The sequence below is a fragment of the Coffea eugenioides genome, chromosome 1, assembly GCF_003713205.1.
Source record: "Coffea eugenioides isolate CCC68of chromosome 1, Ceug_1.0, whole genome shotgun sequence".
NCBI classification, from domain to species: domain Eukaryota; kingdom Viridiplantae; phylum Streptophyta; class Magnoliopsida; order Gentianales; family Rubiaceae; genus Coffea; species Coffea eugenioides.
In genome coordinates this window covers 15561795-15574688 of record NC_040035.1, presented here as the reverse complement: position 1 = coordinate 15574688, position 12894 = coordinate 15561795, and the positions used below count along the sequence as shown (strand labels likewise).

Genomic DNA, 12894 nt, shown 5'->3' with positions numbered 1-12894 from the left:
AATCAATCAAACCGAAACCAATTAAAACGTTTTAAGAACTTTAAAGGTCCAAAAGCAAGAAAAAGGTTAAGCAACAAATTTATTTAGGAAAATTAAAGAAAATAGGCAAACATAAGCTCATTTAAACACAAGGTTCACAAATTCATGCCCTAAGTACCACCAAAACAAATGAAAGCAAACAAGCAATCGAGTTGGAAAATTGAGGCTACCAAGGACTCAAATGCGAACACTAACCAAACACTCAAGCTTATCAAACACTTCTAGGAACTTCAAAAATCCAAAGGCAAAGAAAAAGTCAAGTAATGGCTTAAAATTCAGCTATTCTAAGACCTATTTGCAAAAATTAGGACTTAATTGAGTCTTTGTAATATTACTGCAAAATTTCAGGGACCCAATTGATTGATTTTCAAAGCTTATGGGCCTTAGAAGGATTAGATGGAAGTCAAAGGGTTGGAGTGCAATTTTTGGAACTTATTTCTTCATGCAAAGCATGCATACACGTAAGAAGGACAATGCTACAGTGCCTATAGTTATGGTAACGATATTAAGGAAACCTGCTATTACAGGTTTCTATTACCTTTAGTGACAGATCCAATTTTTTAGTGACTTTTTAAATATTATATTAAAATAATTAATATTAACTTTAGTAAGTTTTTAATTAAAACTAGTAAGTTTATGCCTGAAAGATAAGTTTTAGTCAAAATAGAAATTTACACTTTGAGTAATTTAATTTACTTATTATTTGACAAAATTTACTTATGGTTGAATCAAACTTACTAATACTAAAAGTAAAAAATGTTCATATTTAAGTAAAAAAGTTACCGGTTTCTGAAAACGATTTTGGGTTCTGAAACACTTCCGGGTATCATCTCTTTAAAGTCATCTGCCTTCTTATTACTTAGTTCTTAGTTCCAACGATACAATTGAATTCCCAGGCAAAGGATTCCACTTTAGTCCACACTTTCTCTTGGTTTCAATTGCATAAATTTTCTCACTTCCAAATTTTCATCTTCAGTTCCCACTTTCCCTCTATCCTTTCTCATCGATCGGTTGTTTTTGGGTGCTGCCATATGCGGATACAATAAAAGGGTTAGCGACGGTGGTAGCCAATCAAAGAGAGCAGTGCCGAGGTTAGTCCATCATGTCCACTTGAAATCGTTTGATTATATTGCTGTAATTTATTTATATTTCATTTGTTTTGTTTGTCAAGATTTTCTTACGAAATCAAGGCTGAGTATTTGAAGATTTTATTGCAATTTTGGGGCTGAAAATGTCCACTGAAACATCTAGGAAATGGTTGTAGTTTTGATTGTCTACGGGTAAAATATGGTTAATAGCCATATGAAACATCTAGGAAAGGACTTGAGACTAGGCGTTTAAGTTAAATGTGATTAATTTGTGAATGCATATAAGATGTTTGGTGAAATGTCAAAGAGAAATTTCTGTGTTATGATTGCTACTCGGTGCGAAGGCATTTTTTTTGTGTTATGATTGCTACTCGGTGCGAAAGGACTGAGAAGTGTAAGAATTTTTTCTGCCTGCAGTTCCACACTATTCTGGTCCATTGCCGCTGCAAGACCCCTGTTTGATGGTATAAATGATTACTCATTTTAGAAAGAAAGAAAGAAAGTAATTGTAATACTATAGCATGAATTTGAAATCTGCTCAGGAATGAAACAATAATATTATCACCATCAGATCAAGTGCCTGACCAATTGATGAAAGTTATTTGTCCACCAAATACTTTGTAACATGCTAACATTTATGTGCACATTAACATAAAGTACATGCCTATTAGCTCATGAGTGTGTGTACATGAACAAAAATCAAATGCCAAGTTTTTATTTCCCCCCTTTATTTATCTGCACATGCACCTTTTGGTTATCCATCGATCTGGTATAGATATTCCCCAGTTCCTTATAAAAGTCATGGTTCATGTCCCTAATCAACTTCTTAAACAGAGGAAGATTATAATGTCAAAGATAAAACTACTGATGACAAAGCAATGCAATGAATACTTTTCCACTAGCTCATGGATTCCGGATATAATTGTTAGCATAGCTAAAGCAAGTGACTTCAAGGCTCTAGGGAAAGTGGTGCAGGAGATACGAATAAGTACCACAACAAAAACTAAACTAATTCTTGTTTCAAATGACCACTATTGCCTATGTTTTAATAATGCATTAATTTAAGATTAAAGAAAGGTTACATGATTAATGGCTATCTTTTCCAGCATTAGTAATCCAATAAACTAATCCAGACCACTCTCCCTCCAATAAAAGCTTTCAGATAGTCAAAACAGAAAAGTTCCAATTAAATATCCTTTTTCAAATCTTTACTGATGCTCATAAGTAGGATCTTTGATTTTTTTTTTTGAGCCAAATTATCCTCCAATATAACAGCATTCTCGGCTACAGGGCTAAAAGGCAGTAAATTTCATTTTAATCGTAACTTCCTGCAATTGGAGTTACAGCTTTGGCGGTCAGATTTTACATACAATTATTTCTGACCAAAATTTATGTATTTCATGCATGTTGAAAAGATCCCTTTTGTATTAGTGATGATTTATTCTTGTTTTGAAAATTCTATTCGACAATTAACCGCATAATTTTGCTACACAAAATATACTACAATACTCTAAACTCCTGCAAAAGGGCCCGCATACAACAGTTTAGTTGAACGATTTTAGCTGACATGAAAGTGAAATAATAAAGAAAGATCAAGAAAATTAAATACAGACCTGTGAATCTCTGTCTTCAGTTTCCAATTACCTGCTGCTTGTTGCTCTGTGCTTGATGGAATGATTCAGAGACTAAAAGAGCGCTTCTATGAAGAAAAAGTTTTTTTTTTTTTTGGGCAAGGAATATTCCAATATAATCAGATTTAACTAAATGCCTTAATAGACAAGAATGTGATTGCTAGAGTTGTTACTTTAATAAAGGAAAAGAGCAGAGAAGGAAAAAAGGACTTGACAGTGCAGGCTATACGATCCTCCCCAAGGGAACCCAAGCCCCTTTAAATTCAAGAAAGGAAGATTATGAAATTGGGACAAAGTGTAATTCCTCAGCTGAAGCTAACTCAGGGGTCCCCTGTCCGCCCTTTTTCTTTTTGAAATGGTCCCTTGATCAACAGGTTTGGCGGCAGGACAGCTAATGGTCAGAAGAGTTTTGGGAAAATTTTGGACATCGGAACCGTATTATATTACATGGGATTGAATCTCCCCCTTCTTCTTGGTTCAAGGGAAACTGAAACAAAATAGGAAACAGTGTTGCAAGATATCTAGGTAAAAGTATTCATTTCTCTTTTGTTGATAATATTGATCATCTACTTCAAACTGTTTGTTCTTACTCCTAAAGCTAGTATTGTTGGTTTACTGGGCACAGAAGGTTTGGACTCTCTAGGATTCTTGGGGTTCTGCTTTTGTATGGCGGCCATATGCTTTGTTTTTTATTTTATTACTTATTAAATCTCATATCATTCTTAGATATTTGAGAATATTATTAGATAAATTTAATATTGTCTTGATGATTGGAGAAGGGTGGTTTGGTTTCTCTGAGTTGTTGTTGTGGCTTTCAGCCTTATTCTGGTTTTTTATACTTATATTCTCAAAATTGGTACAGGTGGTTTACTATAGAAATGTTCCTCGCATGGCTTGTTCTGCTGCTAAAGCTTAGGGACTTGAAGCACGCATACGTTTTACTGTTATTATTGTCATCATTTGGTTATTTCCGCTTCCAAATATGCTAAAACTGAAAGTCATGTTCTTTTTCAGGACTGGATATCTCAACGGGATGGAATAAGTGAAAGGAAGCAGGGAAGATTAGCATTAATCATGGAATTCCATATGGATGGTTCTAGTTAAACATGGGGTGCATCGGACACAGTCTCGCTTTTGGTCTTAGTTGTTATAGCCTTGTAGGTGTTTTCTGATTGCGCTACTACTCTTGTAGTTGTGACCCTCTCACATTTTGTTCAGCTTAGTCAGGGACTATTATGCAGTAGTTGTTCTAATGCTTAACCATGAAAAACCTCAGTGGTTTTATATAAGCAGCTACTTACTACATGCTACATTTTGCTGTAAAGTACTAAAGGGATTTGCCCTTACCACATTAATAGCGGTGTAACATCCATTCTGTCGTAGGAGCACATACTCTTATTTATTTCTGCGAGCATTAGAAGTTCCTTTTTATCCATTCGTTTCGGTGCAACCAAAAATAAAGTGTGTTGCTTTCCTATATAGACTGACGGCACTTTTATGAGAGAGCATCGGCCTTTGTGAAGTTAAGTGCTGTGATTTCCTCAGTAACCGATTAGCAGAAGTCCAAACAAATAGTATCTTCCCACGTCCTCTACGAATAAACAAGTAATCCACCTTTCTATTTAATGACAATCTGCCATTAGGAATAATGGGACAAACTAGTTTCGACTTTCTTTGTCCATTTATCGTAACCGAGGAAACAATAATTGTGGGGGTCTCATAAATACCTTCAATGAATCCGTAAAAAGGCTACCAGCTTTAGGTACTATGAATTCTTTGGCATAAAGAAATTCAAGCGTTACTAGTGCATCGACCTTTCCTACTCTAACTAAAATTAATGGCTAATAAAAGTCACCTTTGTACTTATCTCTTGAATTCTTAACTGTTTCAAAATTTAATAAAGAATTCTATCACAACCACAACACTTTTGAATTCAAAACTACAAAAAGGCCTATCCTTTTTTTTTTAAATTTTGGGTTAAAGTTAGCAAAAGTTCTACTTATTTTCACCTTTCTTGTAAAAAATATTTTTTGTTGCAATTTCAAATTTTAGTTATTCATTCGACACTAGTACGGGCATAGATACGGATTAAGCAACCAGTTTGAGGAATAATATTTTTTATTATAAAATTAATTTGAATTGAATTAATAATTTGATATTTTCACAATAAAGTGTAATTTTTTTGTCATTTTTCAAAAAAATTTAAGAAATCTATATTTTAGCAATTGTTGTCCTTAAAATTGTCTTAATTGAAGTTCATTAAGAATAATTGAAGTTCCGATATCAATACTCTATTCAAATGTAAATATTCAACCTAAGTAACAAAATAAATGATAGCTTAACAAACGAAATATGCGTTCAATTGATCGTGTTCGAACTACATATTCTGTTAATGGTTAGTATATATGAAATTGTACTTTCCATTTGTAGAAAATTAATATGCATTTTATATCTACTAACGAATAAATTACCTATGTTTTGAACAAATCAAACCTAAACTTATGGTGTGATATGTATATAGTTGCTCACATTTATACTTATGCCATCATCCTTTCTTCCACTTGCTTTTTAGTAGTGCAAATTTCTTTTGATTATATTTAGGGGTGGTAATTTTCGATACGACCTGAAAATACAATATGAACCTAACACGAAATTAATTGATTCGGATTGAGGTTTCGTGGGTTCGGGTCAGAATCGAGTCGAATCCGACAAACCCGAAAAGAAAATGGGTCGAATTCGGGTCAAACCGTGGGTGACCCGATACGACCCGATCACCTGTTTATGAATTAAAAATTATTTTACCTAACTAAACTAAGTTATTCTTTTTTTTTCAAAGGCATTCATCACTTAACCCTAAATGAATTTATTTAACTTATTTGAAGTTGAAATTATTATATTTGGACAAATAATGTATTATATTATTTTTTACTTTTATATTGCTTTTATTTATTTTGTATTTGGTTCGGAATAAAACACTTTTACGGTGTTTTTAATTTATTTTAGATTAGGTTTGGGATTATTTATTTAATTTTTATTACTTGATTATGTAATTAGTCTTGTGCGAATTAGAAATTACAGTGGTAAATTAATAAATTAAAATTACGTTTTGGGTCATTCGGGTCGTCCCGCCAACCCGACAACCTGAAATTTTCAGATTCGGGTCAGATATCCTGACCCGTTTCGGGTTGGCGGGTCAAGTTCGCGTCAGACAGTTTTCTATTATACCTGGGTCTCAACTCGACCCGCCACTCCGATTTGGACCCGGTTGCCACCCCTAATTATATTGGTAAAAAAATAACATATTTTACAAATTATTCCAATTTATTTAGAAAATGTTACTAATTCCATTAGAAGCATTGAAATGTAATCATGGTTTATTAATTTTTTACTAAATATAAATACTACATACAAAAGGAAAATATATTTGACTTTGTTTTACTTTGATTAGAAAAACCTGTGGTAGAAATAACGAAATAGTAACAGGGGTGCAAATTTCAAATCAACAACCAACGTACACTTAATTACGATAATTTTGTAGTTGACCAAACTAATATATGCCATAAAGTAGTAAGATTTGATCATTTATAAATTGGCAATTTTAGCAATTTATATACCATTCACCTATAAAAATTATGATTATTATAAAATGCTATTTTATAATAATTTACATACTATTTGCCAATTAAAAGTAAGTTTCATAAAAAAAAAAGTGCATATAAATCCATACTTTAAATGATACAAAATATATTTGAATCTCACGAAACTTAATATGTGGGTAAATTTATTATAGTTTTCAAAGATTATGCCACATTAGTACAAATTTAACTGTTATACTTGTTGATAAGTGACTAATTTACGTAATAATTGTATGACATTTTATATTATTTTTAGTCACTTTGGTTATATTATTGGAAGAATATGAATCATTTTGGCTATAATTGGTGAATAAATGTTTTTAAGTGATTAAATGAGGTTTTTATCACTTTTTACTTGGATTTTGTGTATTTTGACAGTTTTGACACATTTTCGTATTTCGGCTATAACTTGAGTTACAATGATCGGATTGGGATGATTCTTGAACCCATTTGAAGATAAGAGATAGATCTACAACTTTGGTGAAGACATCTAAATCCAGTTTGAAGGTTTTCCAGGTCAAAATGCCGAATTACAATAGCAAATTTCTACTGGTCGAAGCTGGAACAGGGCAATGAGCAGGCAAGGGTATTTCAGTCATATCTCAGCCTACACAGATCCAAATGAGGTGATTCTTGATGCATTAGAAAGATAACTCAAAAGGCTACAACTTTCGTGTTTTAGACATGAGCTGGTTCAGCCTCTAACATCAAGAAAAGATTGGTTGAAGTTGGGCCAAAAACAGAGCAAGTGATCCACACTCGGATCCACTATTCATCCGAACCCTCGGTTGTTTCTGGGTTAGTGGATCCGAGGTACTGTAGCAGCTCGGATCACTGGTCAGAAAAGGCTGCTCTGTACGCGTAAAACTCAATTTCACCTCCACCAACTCACATTGGATGCTAGACATGTGAGAAACATTCCCAGCTGTAAAAGGGAGATGTAATCCTCATTTCTTGACCACCTTTCATCATTAAATAGCCAAATTCATTGCAAAAAAGGAGATGGGGAGTTCATAGCAGAAAATAGAGAGAGACATACGGGAGAAGCTGGAAGTTGCAGAAATGTAGCTCTTTCATTTCCTTAGTGTAGGATAGTTTAGCTAGTGTAATTCATCCACTCTTGTATATTGCTAGACTAGGATTAAGATGGAGATGAAGAAGGCAAGGAAGAAAGCTCATGTGACAAGGGTTGTATTCCTTCTAAATTCTTTATCTTTTGTATTTGATTCCAATTTTAGTTAATATACAAGTTCTGGATTTTGTGTTCATTATGTGTTTCTAAAGTTTAAGCCTTGGGTTTGGTTGAACTTTCTATGATTGTTAGTGTTAATTGTTTGGTTATTTGACTGCTACGATTTGAGCAAGTTATTTAGCACTTTGGCTCTTTAAATCATGATTAATCTGGTACCATTAATTGTGATTATCTAAGGTGTTGTTTCTGCAATGGAAATTGAGATTTAACACTAGTTCAAGAAGTGCTAAACATAGGGAGTACACTCACGAAAGTAGAGGTGCACTTATGTGGTTTTTAGTGATTCATTTCATGTAATTTCATTGAAGAAATGAACTTGTAGCTAATTTCATAACCATGAAAATAGGTATGGATTAGTTATGAGTATAATTGATTCACTACGAAAGTAGGATTCAAATGCATAAGGAAATTACACCATAATTAGCCTAGATGTAGTATTCAATGATCCAAATATAGCACTTGCATGAGTAGTTAGGGATACCACAACCTAAGGAGCTTTCATTTGTTATTTTGTATAATTTCAGTAGGTTTAATTTGTTATAATTCATTGATAGTCTAAATAATAGAGAAGCTTTAGTAGTACCGGTAATTGCAATCTTCCTTGTGGGATCGACCCTTAATACCCTATACTCACTCACGATTCGTATACTTGCGATAAATCGCGTGTGGGGTATTTAGGAGTTTATAAATGTAAAACTTGATTAGGATGAGTTTAATTGTATATGTATACTCCGCGCACGTCAAGTTTTTGGCGCCGTTGCCGGGGAAGATTTGGCAATATCGGTGTGAAGAGTAACTTTATTAGTTTAGACATTTTATTAGTTTTTGTGTGAATGTTATTTTCTGTCATTTTAGTATTTTCTGTGTGTATGCATTTTATCACCTATTCTTCTTACTAATTTTGCTCTTAAGTTGTTTAAAAGCAATTTTAGGTAATGAGAAGGGTAGGTCAATTTGGAGGACAATGCTTGAGAAGTGGAAGATTGGCAATGGATGGTTACCAAGTGCAAAGCTCCTTCAACAGAGGTAACCAAGAATTTACTGAATGTATGTCTTTTGAAGATGGTTTAAGGTGCTTAAAGGCAAAATTTGATGTAATTAAGTTACAAGTTCAAATGGACACCATGAAGCATGAAATTGAGCAGAGAAGGAATGTTAATGCTTTTAATTCTTATCATGTGATTTGTGACTTGTGTGGAGGTTATCATGCTACTAATACATGTATGCAAGCACAAAATGTGGATTATTATGATGAATTAGAGCATTACAATCCTTGTTTTGATCAATATAGTGCTAATTGGAGCAATTCTCCTGCTTATGGTTGGAATAATCAATGTACTTATAGTGATAATTCATATTTTTATGATCACCAACCTGAAAGTGTCCAATATGAATCAAAACCATCTTGGGAGTTGGCAATAGAGAAGTTAGCTAATACACCTCTACCTTGGGAGTTAGAAAGTGAACCATTAGCTAATGATTCTAATGCATCTTGGGAGCTAGCTGTAGAAAATTTTTCTAATCAATTTGATTTAGCAATAGAAAAGCTAGCAAATGCAACTTCCGATCGTTTTGATAGGATTGAGGAAAGAATAGATGAATTAGCTTCTCACTTTGGTCGAATACATGAGCAATTGAATGCATTGTGTGAAGTTATTTCCTCTAATAATGTGCAAAATGATCCTAGCATGAATGATGGGAATGTTGTATGTGAAAATGGGTTGCATTTTGATGAAAATGATGAATCTCAATTGTGTTTCAATGAGCAAATGTCCATTTCACATGATAATATCTTTGGAACTAACTTTGAGCCTCAAGAGGTGAGTTTTAATGACTCATTTTTCACCCCTCTTGAGGAGTGCATTGAAAGTATAGGTTCTAAAGGTATTCCTGCCCAAGATACTCTCATGACATTTCCTTTGGTAAGTTCTCAAGTGGTGCATATTCAAGGTAATATCTATGGAACACTTGGAATATGTAAGTCACTTCCATCTCTCAGATCATTAGTTCATGTGGCTTTTTCTATTAAGTCACCTTACAATGATCCACCAAGGCCTAAAATGGTGGATTATTCGTTAACTAAGCCTCCTTGAAAAATGAGGTGATTTAGTCAAGCTATTGACTTTAAAGAAGCGCTTATTGGGAGGCAACCCAATGCTTGTTTAAGTTGGTGTTACTTTGGAGTGATTTTATGTTTAAAGTATAAGTTTGAGTTATTTTGTTATTTTTCATTTGTAGGTTTTGGAAAAAGATGCAAAAGTGACCAAATGAGGTGAAAAAGGCGAAGTTTGATCAAAGATCTCAATACCTCAAATTCAGTGCATTAATTGAAGTCTCCATTCTTTCAAGTAAAGTTGGAAATTCATCACATTGCCATGGATTCGGATCGCGCAAGTTCATTAGGGGAGTATTACTTTCTCTTATTTTCGTTATTTTTCCTTTCTCACATTGAGGACAATGTGAAGTTTAAGTGTGGGGGAGGAAAATATTAAACTTGCATTTACTTGCCATGTGATGATATTTTGTGGATATAAATGCTTAGAAATATTGGAGTTATGTTTGAATTATTTGCCATGTGGATAATTTGCCTGAAATTGGGTTTGTTGGCAGGGAGTTTTCTTCCATTTATATGGGGAAACTCCGTCAAAATTTGTCTAACATCTTGTCCAATATGTCACTATGGCCCAAAAGTTCTTCAAATTTTTGCATTTTCATTCAAAAAGGGCTAATTTGTTCCAACTTTAAATGTTTTTATTCTTCCAATTGTTGAAACTTTATGTGTATTTTGGAAGGTTTAGTCCTCATTTAACTTGGAAATAGTTATTATGCAATTAGAATTTTTACATTTTAGAAAGTATATTTGGTAAAGTGAGGAAAATTATGCCTATAATTTTACATGTTTAATGAGATTTCTTCTCTTTACTTAATTTTGCAAGTAAGTGATTGACATAGTTGATAAAAGGTTATACTCCTCCTTTGATTAGTCTTATATATTTTCTAAGAGGGAATATCTATTTATTGTCCTTTAGTTTAAAAAATAAAAAAAAATAAAAAAAGAGAAGAAAAGAAAGAAAAAATTATTCTACTCCAATGATTTTTGTACCGAGTAACCGGGGGTTGGCATCTACAAATGTCGATTTTCGCGTAAAAAGGTACTTGAATTAAGAGTATGCATTGCAACTTGAATAAGTGAAATGTTGAGTAACCGGGAATCTTCACCTAAAAGTGTCGATTTTCGCGTAAAAAGGCATTCTCACTAATTAAGTAAAATTAGTATGAATAAATCCCTCTTAGATGTAAAATTTTGAGAAAAGGATGATTATAGGAGGAGGAAGGCTATAAATCGACTATGTGGGTTGCTTATTTGTGAAATTAGGTTAGGGTAAGAGATTAAGTTTAACTTGTTGAATTTAGGGTATAATTATCTTTCCTTTACTTGATATTATAAGTATTTAGTGTAAATTGAATAATTGTATAATGATTATTTTCCAAGTCTTGAGGAATTAAATTGGACAAAGTGCATATATTGTTTCACCTCTTGAATCATTGCATTTGATTATGTGTGAATTGCTTGAGGACAAGCAATGATTTAAGTGTGGGGGAGTTTGATAAGTGACTAATTTACGTAATAATTGTATGACATTTTATATTATTTTTAGTCACTTTGGTTATATTATTGGAAGAATATGAATCATTTTGGCTATAATTGGTGAATAAATGTTTTTAAGTGATTAAATGAGGTTTTTATCACTTTTTACTTGGATTTTGTGTATTTTGACAGTTTTGACACATTTTCGTATTTCGGCTATAACTTGAGTTACAATGATCGGATTGGGATGATTCTTGAACCCATTTGAAGATAAGAGATAGATCTACAACTTTGGTGAAGACATCTAAATCCAGTTTGAAGGTTTTCCAGGTCAAAATGCCGAATTACAATAGCAAATTTCTACTGGTCGAAGCTGGAACAGGGCAATGAGCAGGCAAGGGTATTTCAGTCATATCTCAGCCTACACAGATCCAAATGAGGTGATTCTTGATGCATTAGAAAGATAACTCAAAAGGCTACAACTTTCGTGTTTTAGACATGAGCTGGTTCAGCCTCTAACATCAAGAAAAGATTGGTTGAAGTTGGGCCAAAAACAGAGCAAGTGATCCACACTCGGATCCACTATTCATCCGAACCCTCGGTTGTTTCTGGGTTAGTGGATCCGAGGTACTGTAGCAGCTCGGATCACTGGTCAGAAAAGGCTGCTCTGTATGCGTAAAACTCAATTTCACCTCCACCAACTCACATTGGATGCTAGACATGTGAGAAACATTCCCAGCTGTAAAAGGGAGATGTAATCCTCATTTCTTGACCACCTTTCATCATTAAATAGCCAAATTCATTGCAAAAAAGGAGATGGGGAGTTCATAGCAGAAAATAGAGAGAGACATACGGGAGAAGCTGGAAGTTGCAGAAATGTAGCTCTTTCATTTCCTTAGTGTAGGATAGTTTAGCTAGTGTAATTCATCCACTCTTGTATATTGCTAGACTAGGATTAAGATGGAGATGAAGAAGGCAATGAAGAAAGCTCATGTGACAAGGGTTGTATTCCTTCTAAATTCTTTATCTTTTGTATTTGATTCCAATTTTAGTTAATATACAAGTTCTGGATTTTGTGTTCATTATGTGTTTATAAAGTTTAAGCCTTGGGTTTGGTTGAACTTTCTATGATTGTTAGTGTTAATTGTTTGGTTATTTGACTGCTACGATTTGAGCAAGTTATTTAGCACTTTGGCTCTTTAAATCATGATTAATCTGGTACCATTAATTGTGATTATCTAAGGTGTTGTTTCTGCAATGGAAATTGAGATTTAACACTAGTTCAAGAAGTGCTAAACATAGGAGTACACTCACGAAAGTAGAGGTGCATCTATGTGGTTTTTAGTGATTCATTTCATGTAATTTCATTGAAGAAATGAACTTGTAGCTAATTTCATAACCATGAAAATAGGTATGGATTAGTTATGAGTATAATTGATTCACTACGAAAGTAGGATTCAAATGCATAAGGAAATTACACCATAATTAGCCTAGATGTAGTATTCAATGATCCAAATATAGCACTTGCATGAGTAGTTAGGGATACCACAACCTAAGGAGCTTTCATTTGTTATTTTGTATAATTTCAGTAGGTTTAATTTGTTATAATTCATTGATAGTCTAAATAATAGAGAAGCTTTAGTAGTACCGGTAATTGCAA

At 33.4% G+C, this 12894-nt stretch overlaps 1 long non-coding RNA gene across 2 annotated transcripts; it reads left to right on the top strand.

Moving 5' to 3' along the window:
• Positions 1 to 934: 934 nt before the first annotated feature.
• Positions 935 to 3904, top strand: LOC113751841. Of its 2 annotated transcripts, XR_003464865.1 has the most exons (4): positions 935 to 1130; positions 1545 to 1591; positions 3133 to 3283; positions 3773 to 3904. It is a non-coding gene; the product is annotated as an uncharacterized LOC113751841 (long non-coding RNA). The 2 variants fall into 2 exon arrangements; XR_003464866.1 differs by lacking the exon at positions 1545 to 1591.
• The last annotated feature ends 8990 nt before the right edge of the window (positions 3905 to 12894 follow it).